Source organism: Neofelis nebulosa, chromosome 6, assembly GCF_028018385.1.
Source record: "Neofelis nebulosa isolate mNeoNeb1 chromosome 6, mNeoNeb1.pri, whole genome shotgun sequence".
NCBI lineage: Eukaryota > Metazoa > Chordata > Mammalia > Carnivora > Felidae > Neofelis > Neofelis nebulosa.
In genome coordinates, this window is record NC_080787.1 from 101,572,072 (window position 1) to 101,593,765 (window position 21,694).

The 21,694-nt window shown below is 43.3% G+C and overlaps 1 protein-coding gene across 5 annotated transcripts in view; it reads left to right on the forward strand.

Annotated features, from left to right (window-relative positions):
* The window catches only part of FOXO3 (forkhead box O3), a 126,758-nt gene extending 110,627 nt beyond the window's left edge, over nucleotides 1–16,131 (forward strand). For all 5 annotated transcript variants that reach the window (XM_058734888.1, XM_058734889.1, XM_058734892.1 and 2 more), the window contains one exon: nucleotides 11,288–16,131. The gene's annotated coding sequence lies outside the window, so the exon portion shown is untranslated. The remainder of the gene's footprint in view (nucleotides 1–11,287) is intronic.
* Nucleotides 16,132–21,694: the final 5,563 nt, after the last annotated feature.

Genomic DNA, 21,694 nt, shown 5'->3' on the forward strand with positions numbered 1-21,694 from the left:
TGATACTTGTTGAACTAATATTTGAATGCTGTGATCTGTTACATATTCATGTTGGGGAATAGAACTAATTCTGACCAAATACAGACAATGTAGGCTATTTATGTCATGATCTTTTTCTTGATGTAGATATTTCTGTGTTAGGCGGTATAATGTATGATAAATATGAATCTGTAGGTATTGCATGGAGAATATTTACTTGCACTTGTGACTGTAGTCTACTCTTTGGTTACAATATGCCAGCCTCAAGAATTCTTCATCTGCAGGGATCTTTATTCTTACCTTTAAAAGAGCCTGCAGTCTGAACTGTCATTCATTGAGAGAATGGCTGTCTGGATCCTTTTAGTGTTGACAACAGTAAAGGAAAATTGACATAGCTGTGAAAAGGGGTTTTCTGTGCAGAGGCTGGTATACTCCTTACATACATTCTTTTCTCTGGCAAGCTGTGATACCCAGCACTGAGGCTGCTCTTCCTGGGCAAAGGGACAGAGGCTGAATGACTCTCACTTTAAGCAGTTACATTTATAAATGGCTTTCTGGACGGTCTCTTTGGCCACAGAGCTTATGTGGAGCATGAATAAATGGGGTGAAAATCACCTGAATTACTACTGGAAATTCTTGTAAACTTTAAGCTCCCACTAAATGCTTCTTTTTCCAGGGTTCATAATGCTCAATACTCAACATCTTATAAATAAAGTTTCAGGGTGCCTGGGTGACTCAGTCGGTTCAACATCTGTCTCTTGATTTCGGCTCAGGTCATGATGTCATGGTTTGTGGGATTGAGTCCTACGTTGGACTCTACGCTGACAGCACAGAACTTGCTTGAGATTCATTCTCTCTCTCTCTCTCTCTCTCTCTCTCTCTCTCTCAAAATACATAAATTAAAAAAATAACATCTTCTCAAGTACAGTCTTCCCCCAGGTGCCACATATGCTTCTCATAAGGCTTCCCTTTCTGTATGGAAACTGGAGAAAGGACCTTGACGGGATCTACTTCTGTGCTATCACTGGAGAGATTGGCCAGGGGGCTGCCTTGTTCCTGGGGCGGGAAGAAGGATGTTTGTTGACTGCTTGCTCTTTCCGACTTGGAGATGCATGCTTTAATGCTAGATTTTCATTCCAAGGTGGAGAATCCCCACTTTGTAAGAGGCATCCCCCACTTCACCCTGGTTTTATTAATGTGTTCATTTGATTTAAAAAACATTACTTTCCCCCATCTTCCAAATTGTTTTGAAGTTCCAAAAACTAAAATGAGTTAAAATTTTGTTTTGAAGGGAGCCTGGGTGGCTCATTTGGTTAAGTGTCCAACTTCGGCTCAGGTAATAATTTTGTGGTTCATGAGTTTGAGCCCTGCATCGGGCTCTCTGCTGTCAGCACGGAGCCCGCTTCAGATCCTCTGGCCCTTCCCTCCCCCCCCCCCCAAAATAAAATAAATAAGCTTTTAAAAATGGTAAAAAAAATAAAATTTGTTTAAAAACATTTTTTGGTATGAAAACTAGTAATACTTCTGATATTTAGAGATCCTGTAAATGAGTGTTTCTCAAAGTGTTTCACAGAATACAGATCCTCAAGGTATTCCTGGGTATTATGTAGAAAATGCATTCTGTGGTCAAATTTGAGGACTACCATGTTAAACAGTGAAATAGGGATGTTTCGATGTTTCCAGCAGGGTTTCTCAGAGCCTTTTTTAAAAAATATAATTTATTGTCAAATTGACTTACATACAGTGCTCATGCCAACAAGTGCCCTCCTCAATGCCCATCACCCATTTTCCCTTCTCCCCCAACTCCCCATCAACCCTCTGTTCTCCCTATTTAAGATTCTCTTGTGGTTTGCCTCCCTCCCTCTCTGTTTGTAACTATTTTTTCCCCTTCCCTTCCCCCACAGACTTCTGTTAAGTTTCTCAAGATCCACATATGAGTGAAAACATATGATATCTGTTCTTCTCTCAGAGACTTTTTAATATATGTTATGAGCCTTGTAGATAGGATTGCAGTGTTTCATAAATTCATTTGATATTTTGAGTCAAATCCTTTTTCTTCAAGAAACCAGGACCAATGTTCTAAGAAAACCCCTAAAGACATGAGCCAGCTACCCACTTCAGCTCACTGTCCCTGGAGTTCTGTTGTGATGGGAACTGTGGATTTAAAAAGCCTCCCTGCAACCCAGTCCAAGTTAAGTATTGTCTGTGTGGTACGGTAGAGGGGCTGTGGGATTTGTAGCAGGCTTCCATTTTCATGGCTATATGTCATTGAGTCAAGTCCCTGCTCTGCTTATCTGTGACCCGAGGTTAAAATGTAAACCTGTCCCACAGAGCTCTTGCATGGGCTAATGTCCTTTGGCAACTTTTTAAAAAGTTATTTAATATTTATTGTTACTTAAAATGGCTCCAGAGGTTAATACAGAATAAAGGAGCCAGCCAAGCAAGCCAGTGTTACACTGTTGGCAGAAAGAATGAGTACATTCCTCAATAAACTAGAACCAGTCCATTTTCTTATTAAAAAAGTATAGCAGTTGCCTGTTGGGTGAACCTTTTTGGTGATTTTTCCCTAGAAGTCCCACCTACCAATGTGGAGGTGCCTGTGAGAGAAGCTATTGTTTCACTAACAGCCCTGTTAGGGAGCTTCTGATGCAGATGGAATGAGAAGGTTTGTATGTGGTACCTAAAATGCTCCCTTAGCATCTTTAAAGGATTGTCTGAGAAATCCTGGCTTTCCTTGGGTGCCAATCAGTATCCAAAAGGCTGGTAGCGCTCTGCTGAGGAAGAAGCCTCGCCTTCCCCCTTCTCTGCTCCCTCAGTGTGACCTCTTCCTGCTGGTAGGGAGCCTGGAAATCTGATCATCCCCCTCCCACTGCCAGCCCATCCCAAGCCATGCAGAGAAATAATGAGCTGTTCCAGCCCTCCTAGGGCTGTCTTGAGAGCCGAAATCCCCAAGGTTGCCCCACAATAAATAACTTGGTGCTGGCAGAAGTCGGGCCATAGACCCCCCCACCCCCACCCCCTGGGGCTGGCGGTTTACCCCCTATTGGCTGATGTGACACAATTTGGGATTCCGAAAATGTGGTCGCTGTGCCCTTACCATCTCTTCCAGTGAAAACCCAGAGAAAATGGGCTGTTCTTACCCGGGAGCTTTCCTCCCAAAGAAGCAGGACCAAGACTGGAACTGAAGCACACTACTCCCTAAAGAACCGCTGTGCACTTGGGTGCAGGTGCTGTGTTTTGTTTCTCTTCCCAGTAATAGATGGGACTGCACTCTGTAATTCTAGGTTTTCTGTTTTTTTAATAACCTCTTTTTTGCTAAAAATCTATGACATTCATTTATTAAACGATGAGAATGATTTGGTCATGGAAGCCTCAGAAAGTAATTCCACTGTTTCTGAAGGATAAAACGTTAATTGCCAGTGTTGGTTTGATTGAAGGTTTGTATATCAGTATGTCTTCTCTCTCCCTCTCTCCCCCTTCCCCTCCCTCCTCTGTATTTCTCTCTGATGAAAGAAAAGTCTGGATAGTTAAGATTTTCTTTTTTTTAAAGTATTCATGTCTGTGTGGAGTGTTTGATTTGACTCCCTAAGGGAATTTAACAGCCAAGAAGAGAAGGCCAGAGGTTCTGAGGTTGAAATTTTAAATTAATTTCCAGTGGGTTTCCATGTATATGTGCCATTGTAATTATTTGGAACTTCCATTGGTCATTTTATGTTCAGAAATGATCACAAAGCAGTACAGCCCAACATATCTGTAAGTGATCAGAAAATATGTGTTGACTGGTAGACCTGTTATAAGTCATCCCTTTCCCACTGCCTGAATGCCTCAAGCCAAAGCACTCTGTGTCCAGCCCCACTCAATCCAGGCTGCCTGCTGGCTGGGGGGCCCCGTGGAAGGGAGCTGCAGGCACTTAGTAGGCTGCATAGGGAGAGGAGAGCCACCCATGCCGCACAACGTGTGGATTTGCCTCACTCCTGGAGTCTACACTCCTGGCCAGACTATTGACCTTAGGATGGTCCTTTGTCTCTATTAATCTCAGAGCCACCCTTGAGACCTTCCTTTCAGTTCCCTTCTTGGTTTCCTTCTTCTGTTGTGCTGGTATAATTGTTGCTTCTTGGCCACCACCTGTGTCACCTGCATGTCCTGTCATACCTTACAGGTGGACTATTTGTGGAACTAAAATAGCTCGTTTTGTGTTTTCAGTTTCAGAATCACTTTTGGAAAAATTAGATTATCTTAAAAACTTTGTATATCTAAAGCAGGAAAAGAGGACTTTGGAGACGGCTCTCTTCAGTACCTAGTTGTGGAACCCTTAGATGGGCTGGCACACTAGACCTACATTTGCAGTCCCAAGTCCCAGGGATCTAGTGTGCCCCAGACTGAAGGGATGGCTGCACCCCTCCCCCTGCAACTATCCCCACCCCCAGCGCCTAAATGCAGTGAAGTCACACAGGCAAACATAAACACGTGGTGTTCAGCTCATGGTTTATGGCTCTATGCGTTTCTTCCTGGATGACAGTTCCCTCTTGTTTGTAAGTGGTGAATCACTAAAGCACTGATAGCAAGTTGAGAGAGTAGGAAGATGTTAATTTGGAGGCTGGTAATAAAGGATGTGTATGGTAGGATGGACAGAAAAGATGGGAGGAGGTAAAAATTAAATACTATTTTAAATAAAAAAATTTTTTTTAATATTTATTTTTGAGGGAAAGAGAGAGTGAGGGGGAGAAGGGGCAGAGAGAGAGGGAGACACAGGATCCGAAGCAGGCTCCAGACTCTGAGCTGTAAGCAAAGAGCCTGACGCAGGGCTCGAACTCATGAACCGTGAGATCATAACCTGAGCCAAAGTCAGACGCTTAACTGACGAAGCCACCCAGGCACCCCTATTATTTTAGGTTTTCTAATTGTTGTTAAATTAGTTGAATGTTAAAAGTGTGCCTTGTATTGATCCTTAGGTCATAAGAAACACAGGGTTTAGAAAGTTAATCAGAAGTCATCCTCCCCAGAAAAGGACATTAAAATTCTATGTTTTGTCCCACAAGCAGTAGGTTCTGCCTGAAATAAGATTAAGTCTGAGCAAATGTGAGTAGGTTTAAAATGCCTCATGGAAGCTTGTAGCATTTAAAGACTGCTAAGTATTTGAATTGGCAGAGGGGAAGAGAGGGCTATTCCAGGAGGATGTTCATTCATTTCTTCAGCCAACATTTATTTTGTGCCTATTCTATATTTCAACTTTCCAGTCTACTTAGGACATCAAGAAAATTTTATATATTATGCTTCTTTAGGGCAAATACCATGTCTAAGATACTGCTTTTATTTTTTTTTTATTTATTTATTTATTTTTTTTTCAACGTTTTTTATTTATTTTTGGGACAGAGAGAGACAGAGCATGAACGGGGGGAGGGGCAGAGAGAGAGGGAGACACAGAACCGGAAACAGGCTCCAGGCTCCGAGCCATCAGCCCAGAGCCTGACGCGGGGCTCGAACTCACAGACCGCGAGATCGTGACCTGGCTGAAGTCGGACGCTTAACCGACTGCGCCACCCAGGCGCCCCTAAGATACTGCTTTTAAAATAATAGGTGCTCCATAAGTGTTCGATTTGGGGGTTTTGCTCTGCTTTCAAGGAATTCAGCATATTGGGAGTTCAAGGTCTAAAAAAGTAACCATCTGAGCACTATGTGATTAAGTGCCAGGTGAGTGGCTTAGGAGTTTAGTAGTGAACAGCCTGGGGAAGGTGGGGCTGGAGGACTCCTCTTGACACATGGGTTGATTCACCTGTGTGGGGGAAGCAAACCAGGCAAAGTGTGATTGAACCTGACCATCGGGTGAGGAGGGTTTGAACCCATCAGCAGTAGTGGGAAACAGAGCCTAGGTGAGGGCAGTGGAGCCTGAGCCCACAGGTCTCTGCCAACTAAGTTTTGGGGATATTATAATTAAGGTTACATAACCATGAGTCCAAAAAGGTCTAAACATCACTTAAAGGCTTTTGCCTTTAAAACGATTCTTTAAAAGATGTAATACAAATTTTACATGCTATGCTATGTGGTTTGAAAATCTAAGACTCTTAAGAAAATATGAAATCTCTACAACTTTGCTGTCAATGGTAAATTAATATGTATCCTATTTCTGCCATGGTAATCACCATATTCGACCCTGGAGGCATAAAGCCTATTGGCTAACATAACCTCTGCCCAATATAAGGACAGAGATAGGACATTCTTCAGTGAAACGTATATTAACCATCAACAATCCCTGCAGTTTAAGCCACAGGACAGTCAGTGCCTCTCTGCAGGTCAGCCCTGCCTTCATCCCTCAGCTGTGACACACTAGGATTGTGGTTCCTTCTCCCGTTTCTTCAGTGGTTTGTCAGTACAGCATAAAGGCTGTGTGGAGGGCAGTCCACACTAGGTCCAGATTTTGAAGTGTCCTGGAGGGAAAGGCTTGTCAGCGGACTCTCACCAGCCTTCACAGACAGGCTTCAGGCTTCACCTGCCCCCTTGAAGAACCCAGGAATTATTGGGATGTAGCAGAAAGGAGTGCTCACACAGGTCAAGCTTTTATACAAACTGAACTTTTTTTTTTTTTTTTTTTTTTTTGGGAATAGCATGGGTAGCTGAGTGTCTTTCCAGTGTTACCTTTGCCATAAAAAGCTTCTTATGGTAAGCTTTCCTATGACATCCCTACCTTCTCTATAAATATTTACTTGCCCATTAAAAAGCATCAGCCTATAGGCCATATTTCCTAGAAACTTGACTTTCCTTAAGTGAGGCTCCTCAAACAATACAAATTTGGCCTCTAGCCTGACCAAAACTTCCATACCTGTTCTGTTTCTCTCATAAATTATTCAATGTCAAAAGTGGCAAGATGACAGCATTTGTCAAAATGTATTTTTGTAGAGCTGCACCTCCTAATTCCTCTTCCCTGGCAGTCGTGGAGGACGCCATGATTTGGCCAGCATCACAGGCAGACGGCTGGGTTGTAATCTGCCAGGTCCCTGCTATCACAGGTGACCACCAGGCTGGCTCTCAGGTGCTTCCATAAGTCATCTTCATCTCCCACTCGAACCTGGAAGATATTGAAAAATTACCAAATTAAACCAGAGTGTTGGGTCCATCAAATGTGTTCTTGAGCTGCTCCACATTTGGGCTGTGAGGATGGGCTCCAAGGGATCTGCTGCCATTTTGGCACTCCCAAATGAGACGTGGCTGCCTAGCCCAAGACGCAGAGAAATGCTGTTTTTCCAGGGGTGACACGAGCTACAAAAGCCTCAGTGGATGGTGGCAGATGGTTGTGGCTCATGATGGATTTGGTGTCCCGGAGATCCCTCTGGGGACAAAGCAGAGATGGTGACAGGCAGGCATTTCTTTGTTCCCTCCTCACAAGTGGAAACATTCAGATAGTCTGAAGCCCTCACCTGTTCTCGGAACGCCACATGAGGTTTCCTTGTCAGATCGAGTGAGCACTGATTCATTTCCTTCTCTGTCCTAAATATTCCATATTTAATCCCCAGCTTATCCTGGGGGTTGCAGGTTTGGCTTAAATTAAGTTTGAGAGTGGGGAGAGTGGTGTTTCACTTTGTGTTTTCCAGGCAGACTTCCTCCAAACATCTTGCGTTTTAGCTAGGAAAGCAGTGGATAACCTTCCCGGATTTGTGGGTGTGTGAGCTGCATGCTACTGGCTCGTTTTCCTTCCATGTCGGATTTGGTATTGGGGTCCTATTCCTTTCCTCTCTGCCAAAAAGATGAAAACACTACTGAGAAATCCAAATTTGTCACAGTGGAGTTATGTTGTGGGAGGACAGCAGTAGGGACTTTTATGTTTTATTTCCAGATTAAAGTTGATTGGGGTTGTTATGTTTTGTGTAGAGTTTTTTGGAGGCGTTGCCCTTTCTTAGAACATCATGTGATTTAGTGGTGATAATTAGGCAGAAACTTGTCTTCCCTACAGATGCCAAGATTATAGAGGGACTTACTCTCACCAGAGACCAGATGACAGCATCCATAGATATTTTTAGAACCAGTCTCATCATTTGGCTTCTCCATTTCATTTTCCTTGCATTAACAGCCTGATTTCAAACTTACTGGGCAGGGAGAGGGGAGAGAGGGGACCTTCTCCTTATTAAAGTCACTGATGGGACAGAGCAACATTTTCTTTTCTTTTAGGACAACATTTTCATATTTATTCTTAGTTGGCCCTTTGCCTAGTAACTGCAAAATGATAGCTGCAGTTCTCTTCAGCTGTATGCTTCCTTTTCCTTCCAAAAGTTTTGCTTAATCTGATGTGTTTTTAAACTTAGCATCAGCATACTTAAACCTTAGTTCACTTAAACGTCTTACTTTAAACAATGTAAGAATGGGGGAGCTTCATTGAAACCTACCAAACTTGTACCCAACCTATGCATCATTAAATTCCCAGCTCGGGAGCTGGTGTCATCATTTAAAGTGCTTCATTTATTTTTTCGGTCATTGATAGAGTCAGATAAACATGTGCAAACAGTGAGCCACTAAAGAACAGCTAAAATCTAAGGCAGATAAGGAGCTGTGTTCTTTGTGACTATTTTTAATCATAGGGTCTTCCTAGTGAATGGTGATTTGGTGTCCCTTTTAGAAGAATGCTTGTATTTCTGTTCAACATTTATCTGATTTCTTTATGTTTTCAAAATATTTTACAATCTCTTTGCTTTTTTTTTTTTTTTTTTTTTCAACATTTTTAAATTTATTTTTGGGACAGAGAGAGACAGAGCATGAACGGGGGAGGGGCAGAGAGAGAGGGAGACACAGAATCGGAAACAGGCTCCAGGCTCCGAGCCATCAGCCCAGAGCCTGACGCGGGGCTCGAACTCACGGACCGCGAGATCGTGACCTGGCTGAAGTCGGACGCTTAACCGACTGCGCCACCCAGGCGCCCCTCAATCTCTTTGCTTTCTAGTGCAGAGAAGAGTCACCTTTATGTCCTGTAGAGTGAAATTTCTTTATTACATTTGTCCTTGTGAGAACTTCTTCTAAACCTGGGCCTCTCCTCTCCTGGCTTCTCTTTTAAGCACAGGGGGTTTCCTGAGCAGATTGGGAGGCATTGCCTGAGAGACCCCCAGGGAGCACCAGGACTTAGTGCCACTGGGGGCCCCAACCCATTCTGCAGAAATGGAAAGAGTTCTGATCAGTACATTGCCATTTTAATGATAACTGTTCCCAGAAGATTCTGGGCTTTGTGATGACGGAATGTGTATTTGGCCTGGGGATTGTCGTGGGTTGTTGCTCTAGACTGCCCAGTGTGGGCCTCCTGCCCCTGGTTTCAGGGCTGATGCCCTTTTCTGCTTAGCATGATGCCATGTTGAGGGTTATAGGTGCCCTCTTCCCTCCTACACTAACCCAGCTCCAGCATGAGAGCAAGTTGCATGCTCTGCCTCTGTACTTGGGGAATGAATTATGTCACCTTCCCAGTATGCACTGGTTTCCATGGCTGAATAATTAACACCGGAGGGAACCAGGATGGGGTCTGAATTAGGTAATGCTTTACAACTTCTCCCTTGGCACCTGGGGACCGTAGTCCCCTGACAACTAATTGCATAGTGATGTTAGACTGTGGTTTATTAAGTGTTATTTGAAGGAAGAAACCAAATACCCTTCCAAAGAATATTGTCTGTACCTCTGTCCATTCACGCCTCAGTGGTCCCAGGCAGAGTAGCTAGAATTGCACTGGCTCACCCTAGATGGCTAAATTCCTCACAGATACTTAGATCTGGTATCTGTTTTTAGCTTTTTTTTTTTTTTTTTTTTAAGTAATCTCTACACCCAACATGGGACTCGAACTCACAACCCCAAGATCTAGAGTCACATGCTCTACTGACTGAGACAGCCAGGTGCCCCTCTTTTAGTTTTTTTAATGTTGTGAAATCAACAAGTCCAGGATAATATTGTCTAGTGCCTTTACAAAGCAAAAAAATCCATCAGCCAGGGAAGCTGGCTGGGTGGGGAAAGGGGGCCTTTTTTCCCTTCGTTCTTGTCACTGCCTCCGATAAAACAACCTAAGTACTTCTGTTTGGAGCTATAACAACGGTAACTGTGACCATAGGTATGTAACAACATAAACACTAGGCCCTGCTGTCTTTCTGAATATTGGTAGTGAAAAGTAAGATTGCCAGCCAGTCCAGCCACAGAAGAGACTGAAGTCATAAGTACATTTGTGAAAATTCCAAATGAACCTAGTATAATATCTGTTCTAAAGAGGGGAGAAGTAGATGTCTGCAATGTGTGAGCATACTGGTGCATATTTCGTGACTTGCTTGCCTTCTCGGATGAGAAGATCGTGAGTTCCTGTTGCTTTACTACCACTTTTCTATCCATTTCTCAGCTGAGAGCCATTTTTCCCTACCACGACAGCTGACGCTGTCTCCATAAACAAAAGGTCTTAGGTCTTGAGGTCAGCCTTGTCGATTCCTTTAGCTACATCTCTATGAGTACACTTTTTTTTAATCCTTTAACTTTTCTGGGCTCAGGGGTCACATGAAGTCTGATAAGACTGTAAATTCAGATGCTCTGAGAGGACCTCTCTTGTGCGTCACCATTGAAGACTGTTGGAGGCAAAATAATAATAAATTGTTAACTGCTAAAGGGATGTTTTGTGAGAGGGCTTTTTGGCCGTATATGTGTGTGTTCTATAATTGTTTTCTCTGCAGATTTTTAATATAAAAAAAAATTCCTAAGACAGCCCACTTAGAGATCACTTACTCCTTTCATGGTGAGCGAAGTCAAGATAATCTCTGTCCAGCAGTACAGACTGATTAAACCTTTGTGGAAAGTGGCCATTTCAACTCCCCCTGATATTGGATGGTAAACAAGGCTGGTGAGTCCATATAGCCAGTGAGAGAGAACCAGAAAAGCACCGCTGGTCTGCTTAGGGTGACCACCTTTTATGGATTTAGCATGAAAGGTCCATGTCCCAGGACATCTCTCAATCTGAAGTTGAGAGCAAAACCCCATCTGTACCCTGGACTTACCTATCTTAAAAAGGCCTACTGAAACACCACCTTTCTTTGTTAACCTCCCGAAATGGATGGCCTCATTTCCTCTAGGCTTTTTCAACTTGAGAGCATCTTGTAATGAAGCCCAGAAGTGAGGTAAGTAGTCTCCATGCTTTATCCTGGGTTTTCAGACCTCTGAACCTAGTGTAGCAAAACAGCTTTACTATGAGTACTGTTAGCTTGGAGGTGAGGTGAGGGGACAGGAGGCTGGTGAAGTGTGACCCTGAGGTGCCTACGATTGCTGTTTGCATGTTCCTAATCACCTCTGGTTTTCTTTTCTCCTTCTGCAGACCCTCAAACTGACACAAGACCTACAGAGAAAACCCTTTGCCAAATCTGCTCTCAGCAAGTGGACAGTGATACCGTTTACAGCTTAACACCTTTGTGAATCCCGCACCATTTTCCTAACCCAGCAGAGACTGTTAATGGCCCCTTACCCCGGGTGAAGCACTTACTCTTGGAACAGAACTCTCTATATATAAAGTATGCAAAATCTTCCTTGTACGGGGTGATGAGCCACCTGCCAGCAAAGGACAGCATCCTGTCAGCACCACCCACCCTCGTTCAGAGCACACCGTGAGCTCCTGTTGGCAATTCTGTGGTGTATTCATATCACGATGGTTTATGGGATGTTTTAAGTGTTGTTTTTGTGTTTGTTTTCCTTTGACTTTCTGAGTTTTTCACATGCATTAACTTGCAGTATTTTTATGTTAAAATGTTAATCATCCTTCCCCTGGCAAATTTAAAACCAGAAGGAAAATGTTGTACCAATTACTGTTCTGGCTTTGGTCATCACAAGCATTTGAACCCTTGGAACTCCATAAACTAACAAATTACATAAACCAGAGGGGGATTTTCTTTCTTCTTTTGTTTGGTAGAAAACTATCCTTTTCTAAAAGCCAAACAATGGCACAACTGTTTGCTGTGCACACCAGTTCAGGACTGAATCCTGCACAGGCAAAACGAGTGGAGTGTGGCACTCGACCCAGTGTGTTTTAGTTCTGAGTCAGGTGCTCAGGGGGTGAGACCCCCAGCACCTAGTCTGCAGTTGCCAGGTCAGTGGGTCTCTTGGTCTCCTGGCATGATCCTCAGCTAATGCAGTGAACAGTGATGGTATGTTGGTTAGAAATTAGGATGTTTTCAAGAATGAAATCAGCTCAGCTGCCCACTCGTTGCCAAATACCACTAGAGGATTTCGTTTTAAGGAGAAAAGGAAAAAAAAGTAGTCCTGGTTTGCTTTGCAGAAGAAATGAACTCACAGCGAAGAATGCATGAAAAGTACAAACCGGAGTCACTATTTTCCTAAAATACACACCCTTGATTATTTTCACCCTTGCTGTGTATAATCTGATCTACTAGACGTGTATGAGTGAGAGGCAATAGCATACAAACTGATTTATATATATATGCGTGTGTATATATATATATATATATATACACATATATACACACGTGTATATATATATATGTGTATATATATATACACACACACACGCCTGCACATATATATATAAAAGCTTAGACTCTAATTGTACAAGTGACACAATGAAAGTACAAGATAGGGCGGTTTTGACTTTATTTTTCCCCACTTTTCTGCTTCTATGGATTTCATTTTGTTTTGTTTTCAAAAAGTTATGGTGCTGTATAGGTGCTTTCTGTTTAACCTGGAAAGTGTGATGATATTAGTTACCCTCTTTGGTAGACAGAATAGTTGGGAACACCTTTGGTACATATGAAACTGTGTAATGAAGCTCTGATTAGCACACCATATGCATACTTCTCCAAAGTGATATATGAAGACTCTTTTCTTTGCATAAAAGCATTAGGCATATAAATGTATAAATAAATTTTATCATGTACAGTACAAAAATGGAACATTCTGCATGGACGTTAGGAATACAGGCTAGTATTTCAGCACAGACCTCCCTGCATGAGTTCTCGCTGACACTCGCACTGTGCAGTGGGCACCGACTCCCTTCCACCAACACAGACGTGCCACCCCACCCCCTGCACCTACCACCGGCCGCCAGGGGCCCCTTTGTGCACCTTTGCTTTATGATTCCTCTGGGGGTGATATTGGTGGTGATAACAGCTCCTAGCATAATGAAAGTTCCATTTGACGTATTGTCACACGTCTTTCCCGCCTCGCGTGGGTTGTCATGTTTGAGTGATGGCCCTGTTGATTTCACCCTGCCTTTTACTGAATCTGTAAATTGTCGTGCAATTGTGGTTATAGTAGACTTGTAGCAATATTGCCTTTTCTAAACTGCTACACATTTGTAATCTTCATTTTAAAAGTATGTATAATTTTTAAAAATATGTATTCTATTCACGTGGTCTGCTTGTCAGTGAGACAGACTTTTGCTTACTGTATTCCTTTATAATAATGCTAGCCGCTTCCTTGATTCCTTGGTAGTCTACTATATGCAGGAACTGTTGAGCATCCGTGAAAGAAGGCTACCTCTCTGGGTTTCTAAGAAATGCTGCCCTGGGTGGGGATACAGTTTAGAGGCAGCCACAGCAGCTGTGGGGACCGAAGGGTATAGGGGTATCAGGTACTAGGAAAATCCGGAGGGCTTACAGCAGGAGAGCCCAGAGAATTTCTCTCCTGAACTCAAAAAAAAAAAAAAAAAAAAAGTAAACTAACAAAAATATCTATTTGCCTTTGCAGTTTTATAGACCCTGATTGCCACCTTGGCAGTAAGAAGAGCAACCCTCAAATATGTTTCAACTTTAAAATGTTGAATTCCTTTCAGATATGTGGCATCTCATTTATTCTCCTTTTTTCTCAGTGTTTGTTAGATTTTAGGCAGAATGTCTGACAGAATGTCCTAGAGCCAGATTATAATTTAATCTAAAACAGCTGAGGGAGGGACAGAGGAGGTATGAGAACAGGGCTGCCACAGAACATGTCGGGAATATGGAGGGGAAGGGGTGCTTCGAATTTGTGTGTTTTTTGTTTGTTTTTTTAATAATGCAAATAGCATCTACATGTAGAGCATTGTGGAGAGTCGAGATCAGGACAAAGTCCAGTGCCAGCATGAGTTCCAGGTGGGAGTCAGGCAAGAGCGGAACAGTTAGGCCTATCCAGGATCACAGCAGCACTTTTAGCCATGGCCACTGCCAGCTGGCCCCCCACCTGGAGGCCAGGCTCCCTGAGACTCGCTGGGTTCTTAGGTGCTCAGACGGGGCAGAGGTGCAACCTGACCTCCATTTCCTATACTGAGACTGCTTTCAGGAAGGCCCACCATGTGGCGTTCTGGGTGTCATGGGTCCTTCTCAGTAAGCTTTCTGATCTGGAGCCTCTCAGTGGAATACTTAGTAGGCTCCGGGGGCCTGGCAGCTGTAATGTTTGCATCCTGATGAGAACTATTCCAGGCTGTCCTCAGCCTCTAAATAAGCTGCTCTAGGGAGCCTTCCACTTTGTGATGGGAAATTAGAAGAGTAACTAATGTTGAAAACATGACATGTACTCTAGGGTTCTGTTCTCCCTTCAGGTCTCCAGAACCAGATACCTTTTACCAAAGTCAGAAAAGAGCTTTATCGTAAGCCTTCACTGTCCTGGTGTGAGAACAGACTGCCAGGTTCAGCGTACCCATTAACTGTGAATGAATCTGAGGTCGATTTCCTTTATTGCATCCTCTTCAATATAATGATTGCTGAAACACGTGTTTTCTAAAAATTTCACAAGTTTGTCTTTCCTGTTAACGGGAGGATTACACACACATGTGTAGTACGAGGTGGACTTTGTGTGTGTGTGTGTTTGGTATTGAGTTTGGGTATTGTGTGCGTGTGTCACTTCACCACCCTGAGGTCAGATCCTCATGACTCCTAGCTCAGGACAGCTCTGCCAGGTCTCAGGGTATCATTTCAGGTGGCTTCTGATCTTGTTAAAGATGGTAGGGACAGACTTCATCTATACCCAGTGGACCCCGCTTGAAGAAGAAGGAACATTTGAATCTCTTGGAAAGACCTTCAAGAGTAAAGCGGTCATTCAGCCAGTCCTATTTTGCGTGCTCATGCCACGGGCTGGCAAAGGGAAATACAAATGTTACCCTTTCTCTCTGAAAGCAGAAGCAAACCCTGATAGCTCTAACTCTGATTTCCTTTTTCTTGCTCTAGTTGGGGAACATTGTAAGATTAGGCGTACCATTGTATTTTTTAATTTAGCAAAGTTTTTTTTGTAGAAATGCAATCACTGGCAAAGAGGTACGAAAAAGCCAGCCTCTCCTAAAGACTGGGGGCAGCGGGCACGATGAGGGTAAAGCGAAGCCCTTTTGAAATCATGTCTGCCAAACAAGATCTTCATGCAGATGCCCAAGTAACTGAAGAGTATATTCTATTTGATCTAAATCATCAGTAGATAACATTTTATGCAGTTTAAATGAATGAACTATTTTCCTCTTTAGTTTTATTTGTGTGCGCTTTTCTTTGATGAATGATTGGTTCTGAGGCCTCTGCCACACTCCAGAATTATTTGTGTGGCTGCTTTAAAAAATTGAATGTCTGGTCACTTATTTCTCTGAAATTATCTTATTGCCTGGCAATCAGTCTTCTCTCGTATACTTGTCCTAGCACATTACATACATGGGAAATGTAAACAGATGTGAAGGAGGACCAGAAAAATGAGTTAATACTAAAAAAAAAAAAAAATGTATTGTGCGTTTTGGCTTCACATGTTTAACTTTTTTAAGAAAAAAAAGTTGCATGAATGGAAAAAAAAATCTGTATACAGTATCTGTAAAATTGTCTTACCTGTTTCAATTTCTTGCTCATTCCCCATTCAGACTAGAATTAAATATGGTGCATGGCCATATTCAAACACCTAAGAGTCAAGCAGCTGATACTTTGGTTTGAAGCACCTCATTTTTCTTTCCAAGCGAACACTATCATATTGCATTCTTACTGAGGATTTTGTCTAACCATACGTTGCCATGAATTAACTCTACCACCTTTCTTCCCAAAAATCAAAACCAGTTTGATTTGGGAATCTCCCCCTTTCCAAATGAAATAGAGATGCAGTACTTAACTTTCCTCGGTGTTTGTAGATATTGCCTTGTGTATTCCATTTACAGCCGTAATCTAGTTTGTAAACGAGATGGTGACGCATGTAAATAAAGCATCAGTGACACTCTGTCTCACTCCAAGACGTCTTTTGTTCTCTCTTCCCCATCCTTTACCTCCAGACATGAACTAGCTGCGTTTATGTCAAGGTCTTCCTTTGGAATTCCTTCACAGGCTGGGAGAGGCCCAAAGCTTGAAAGACTCTGTTGTGAACTCTCTAAACTGAATAATCTAGCAAGCTTTTTCTTCAGCCAACTTTCAAGCTCCACAGACAACCAGACAATTTAATAAAAGCAGATTTATGGCATCATTCATGGTGGCTGATCGTCATTTGGGTGTGCACAGAATCATGTTGCCCTGGAGGAGCTTTTAAGTAGGAAGGCAGGATTTAGACTCTCTGCCTTTACTGAGTGTCAGAGATTTTGACCTAATAAGGTCCTCCTTGTGTGAGAGCAGCAGATGAGCACCGGTCATCAACAGAGCCTTCCTGCATATTGAAAATCACACACACACAATATTTCAAACTTCTGGTAGCAACAGCACAAATATTTCCTTGGTATGTACGTTTAGGGCTTCTCAGACAAGTTAGCGGGAACCCCACCCCATCGTAAAACTATCCCTCATAGCCTGAGTGGCATTTTTCATTTTAAAAGACATAAAAATGTCTCATCTTTTAGAAACTCCCTAGGATTGGGTTCAAAGTCCCAAGGAATATGATGGACTCTTACTTCAGATCAAGTAGGTAAATATTTTTAAGTTTGCCCTTTGGGATAAATTTTCTATTGGTTGAGAGTCATGCTTTCAGAAGTTTGTCCTTATCATTGTTTTAATTACCTATGAAGGTAAAACCTCAACATCTTCTAATACCAAAGCCAACTGGGAAAACATATTTAATTTGATTTTGTCTCCCAAAAGATTAAAGATAGAAATCTAATACTAGCTATCCTAAGATTCTCAGTAGGGAGTTCTCCTAAACCAGGTAAAAATTCAACCAAAAACCAATTAAAGTTAATGATCAACAATTACCAAGTTAAGTGTGGCAGTGGCCCAGACTCTGTGATGGGCACCAGGAGAACAAGGACCTGGGCCCTGCCCCCATGAGTTTAGAGGTATCTGCTCCACCTTGATGAATAAAGGGCTAATTCTTGTTGACTCTCTCTGCTTCAGCTTCTGGGTTAAAGAAGGAAGAATTTGGATTAATCTCTACAACACTTTAGGGATTCAGTTTTGCAAATCAAGTTCAAGTAATGAGGGCAAAACTTTAAGCTAGCAAATGTGACCTGCATTAAGCCAGTCACCCACACAATGGCTGGAATACAAGGGTCGAAGGTAGAGGAAGGTGGAATTCCTGGCTGCTTTCTGCCAGATGCTCCACCCCATCCCCACACAGCCTGTCCCCTGGGACATGGAAAAGAAGGGAGATGCCTACCAGGGAAGGGTTGGCAATGGGTAGGGGAGCATATTGGTAGCGTGGAGGTAAAGAAAGGAACGTTCGGAAGGGGACTTACCTTAGCTCTGCTTTTATCTCCAGCTGAGAGAAGCAATGGTGCTGGGCTCTGAGGACTAGACACCTTTGGAACTGGAGGAAGAGGAGGACTTCCTTCCAAGTTTGAATGAGGAAAACTATCAGCAATATGTAAGACCTGAAGGGGTGTGTGTGTATGTGTGTGTGTGTGTAGTTCTGCCAAGTGACTGTCCTGTAATAATGGCTCAAAACTGCATTGTTGCGTGTCTTCTCTGAGGACTTTCTAGAAACACTACAAACATCCCCACTCCCACTCAGGTAAGAAAAATGTTGATTCCCTTCTTGTATTGGCACAGGGCCTCCTCTGAATCCTACCTCACCCAACTGCACCTACAGTGCCAGGCACGGTCTTTGTCCCAGAGAGATGGGCCTAAAGGAGCTGGAGTGAAATGTAGGGCTGCTGGCACGAGTTCTTACGTGGGTGAATCCTACGAATGATATACTAAGAATATGATGGAGGGGCAGAGGACGTAAATCCAAGGTGACCCAAAGGAAGGGAACATTTGAACAGAAAGGCAAAAATGGGTTGAGTTTTCTGGTTCAAGTAATGAATCTCAAGGACAGAGGAGGCAGGAAAGATTGGACTGTATTTGGGAAACAGTGAATAGTGGGCTTGTTTGGGGCTTAAAGAGCTCAAGGAAGATCAATGAGAAGTCAGACAAGGAAAGTGGGCTGCTAGAAAATTCTAGAACTGTGGCTTGGACTCTGATAGTGGAATGGGAAGAGGGCAGGGACCTATTTTGAGTGAGCCTTTAGAAAGGGCACACCGTGGGAGGTGGATCCTAGGAGGAGGATGTTGAGGAAATGAGAAGTCATGGTTTTTCTGGAACTATTTTCACAACATGCTACCCACAGAAAATGATGAGTGTATTGCTCATTGGGATGACAGAGAAAGCTGCTCCAGGTCCCGGGCCCTAGAAGCTGCCCCAAGGGCTGACAGGTTAATAGTTCTCAGCATCCTTGTGACTTTGCAACTGAGGTAAGAGTCCTGATTTAGCGGAAATCACAGAAAACTTAGTTAAGTCCAGAAGACTTTGGCTTTCAACTCTTTACCTTGTGTACAATTTTAATTTATCAAAGTGAGAGTGTATTACTTTTATAAAGACACCTACAGTTTCATGCTGGGACCTATCCGTAGGAGACAAATGTCCATTTTACCTGGCAATTGGGTTACAGAATTTTTTGTCAAAATTATCTTCATTTTGTTGCAGTGTATTTTAAAAAAAAAATTTGAAAGGTAATGCATTTGCATGAGCCAAGGTGGAAAGCCTGGCTTTGACTCCTAAGACTGCAAGAAATAAGCAATAAGGCGGGAGAAGGGTATTAGGGTGTAAAAGTGGAGATAATGAGGTGACTGTACTGTTTTAAAGGAATCTGATAGGGGCGCCTGGGTGGCTCAGTCGATTGGGCATCCAACTTCGGCTCAGGTCATGATCTCATGGCTTCTGAATTCAAGCCCCATGTTGGGCTCTGTGCTGACAGCTCAGAGCCTGGAGCCTGCTTCAGATTCTGTGTCTCCCTCTCTCTCTGCACTGCACCCCCCCCCCCCCAACTCATGCTCTGTCTCTCAAAAATAAACAAACATTAAAAAATAAAACATAAATAAAAGGAATCTGATAAACAAATAGTATCACTGCAAAGTTATGTCTTCATAACTTTGGATTTCCATAATTTCATCCTATTAACATCTTGAATATCAGTATAGGGAATACCTAGCCAGAACAAAGGAGTATTACGCATCAATTAAAATAATAGTTATGAAAGCTCTTCATATATTTAGAAAATGCTCATATCGGATATGCTCTTAGAAATGTAATTATTGCTGTCCTATTATAACCTTATGTATTAATATTAGAAAAAAAGAACAGAAATAGTACCGCCAGTGTAAACTATGGCTGGGGAGAGGTCCTAAAAGGAAAAATGCAAAAATTGAAATAATTCTTGTGACACTTTTGGCCTCAACACTGGACCTTGGACCTCAACTGTTGCCACCATGAAGTATTCCTCAGTCCCTCCTCCAAATTCAAAGTCAGAGGGCACCTGCTGGAGCCCCCACTGGCAGTGGCATCAGGAACCACGAACCATGTTCTGCTCCAGTAGGGGAGGAGGGCCTCTTCCTCCTGCCGGGATATTCCTATTGGATGATTCCCTCAAGTAGGAGGGGATGCTCATGCTGGAACCTGTCCCCACAAGACAAGTGTCTTTTGGGTTATGGAATTTTTGGTTAAAATTATCTTCATTTTGTTGCACTGTATTTTTAAATACTTTGAAAGTTAATTCATGCACAAGATCCAAAAACCAGAAAGCATGTAGATACACGCAAGAATGTTTTCTTTTCTTCCCTGGTGTAGTTGTCCGCATTGTTCCTCTCACCTCAGAATTTATTGTGCATGCTTCCAGGATTTCTTCTGCACCCACAAGCAATAAAAACACAAATTCTTATTTCCCCCTTTTTATTACCCAAAAAGTACATTATACACACTGTCAGGCATCTTACTTTGTTAACTACTTTCTCACACATAGAGAAAATATCAGTACATAGAAAGCCTCCTCATTTTATAGTACCATAGCATCCCATTGTATTATTGTATCATAGCTCATATAACCAGTAGTCCCCTATTGATAGACAACAGATAATTGTTTCTAAATGTTATTATCAACAACACTGCAGTGAATAACCTTATACATATATTACATACACACGTAAGTATCTTTGTACGATTAATACCCAAATTTGGACTTGCTGGGCCAAAGCATACATGTACATTTGTGATTTTTTAAATTTTTTTTTTTTCCAACGTTTTTTTTTTTATTTATTTTTGGGACAGAGAGAGACAGAGCATGAACGGGGGAGGGGCAGAGAGAGAGGGAGACACAGAATCGGAAACAGGCTCCAGGCTCCGAGCCATCAGCCCAGAGCCTGACGCGGGGCTCGAACTCACAGACCGCGAGATCGTGACCTGGCTGAAGTCGGACGCTTAACCGACTGCGCCACCCAGGCGCCCCATGTACATTTGTGATTTTAACAGAGATTGATCAAACTGCCCTCCAAGGTACCAATTCACATCACCAACAATATAGGAGAACCTCTGTTTTCCCACAGCCTCGTATTTTTAATGTTTTAAATTTTTTTTTGTAACTTTTATTTATTTTTGAGACAAAGAGAGACAGAGCATGAACGGGGGAGGTTTCAGAGAGAGGGAGACAGAATCTGAAACAGGCTCCAGGCTCTGAGTTGTCAGCACAGAGCCCGACGTGGGGTTCAAACTCACGGACCGCGAGATCATGACCTGAGCCGAAGTCGGCCGCTTAACCTACTGAGCCACTCAGGCGCCCCTATTTTAAAAAAATTACATTGCAAGTCTGTCTTTCCCTCTTCCCCTCCAAACTTCTTTTAGTACTACCTAAGGTAATGAGGGCCCGGTGAGAGGGAGGGATGCAAGGTAGGAGGGGCTCAGGAGGCAGAGTCAGGGCAGCCTGGCAATGGCTGGGGACAGAGGAGGAGCTGCCGGCGCTCAGTTAAACACCCATCCTTGTGCCAGCACGCTGAGGATCTTGGTGCCAACCTGTCCATCCAGTCTGGCCACAGGCCCCACCCCTCACGCCACCAGCTTGGACCGCCCAGCCTCAGGGTCAGCAGCCTGACCTCACAGCTGTGGTCCCTTACCTCCCAGAATTCCAGAGGGGAGCTGTCACCCGAAGGAAACCAGTCTGGTCTCTTTGGCACCAAACCACACACCTAGACCTATTCATGGCAAGATTGCACAAGCAGCTGGAGAGCAGCCCGGCTGGCTGGGCATGGGGAGAGCAGGGCCACTTGTGGGCCAGGCCATGACCTATCGGTGCCCCCGGCAGGCCTTCCAGCTTTCAGAGCAGGGCTGTCCCTGGGGGGGCGGGTTCTGCGGCCTCAAAGTTCTGGCTGGCTTCTCCTCCTAAGTGGGGAAAACCTGTCCCTCCAAAGGAAAAGCTCTAACACTCTCCTGTGAGCTGGTGCCCCACGAGCTCTCCTTCTGCCCTACCGTGCAGGTAGGAGGGGGAGCCTCTCCTTAGCACAGAAACCAGGAGGCCAGCTTTTACACAAGAGGAAACTGAGTCACTTAATGACTAA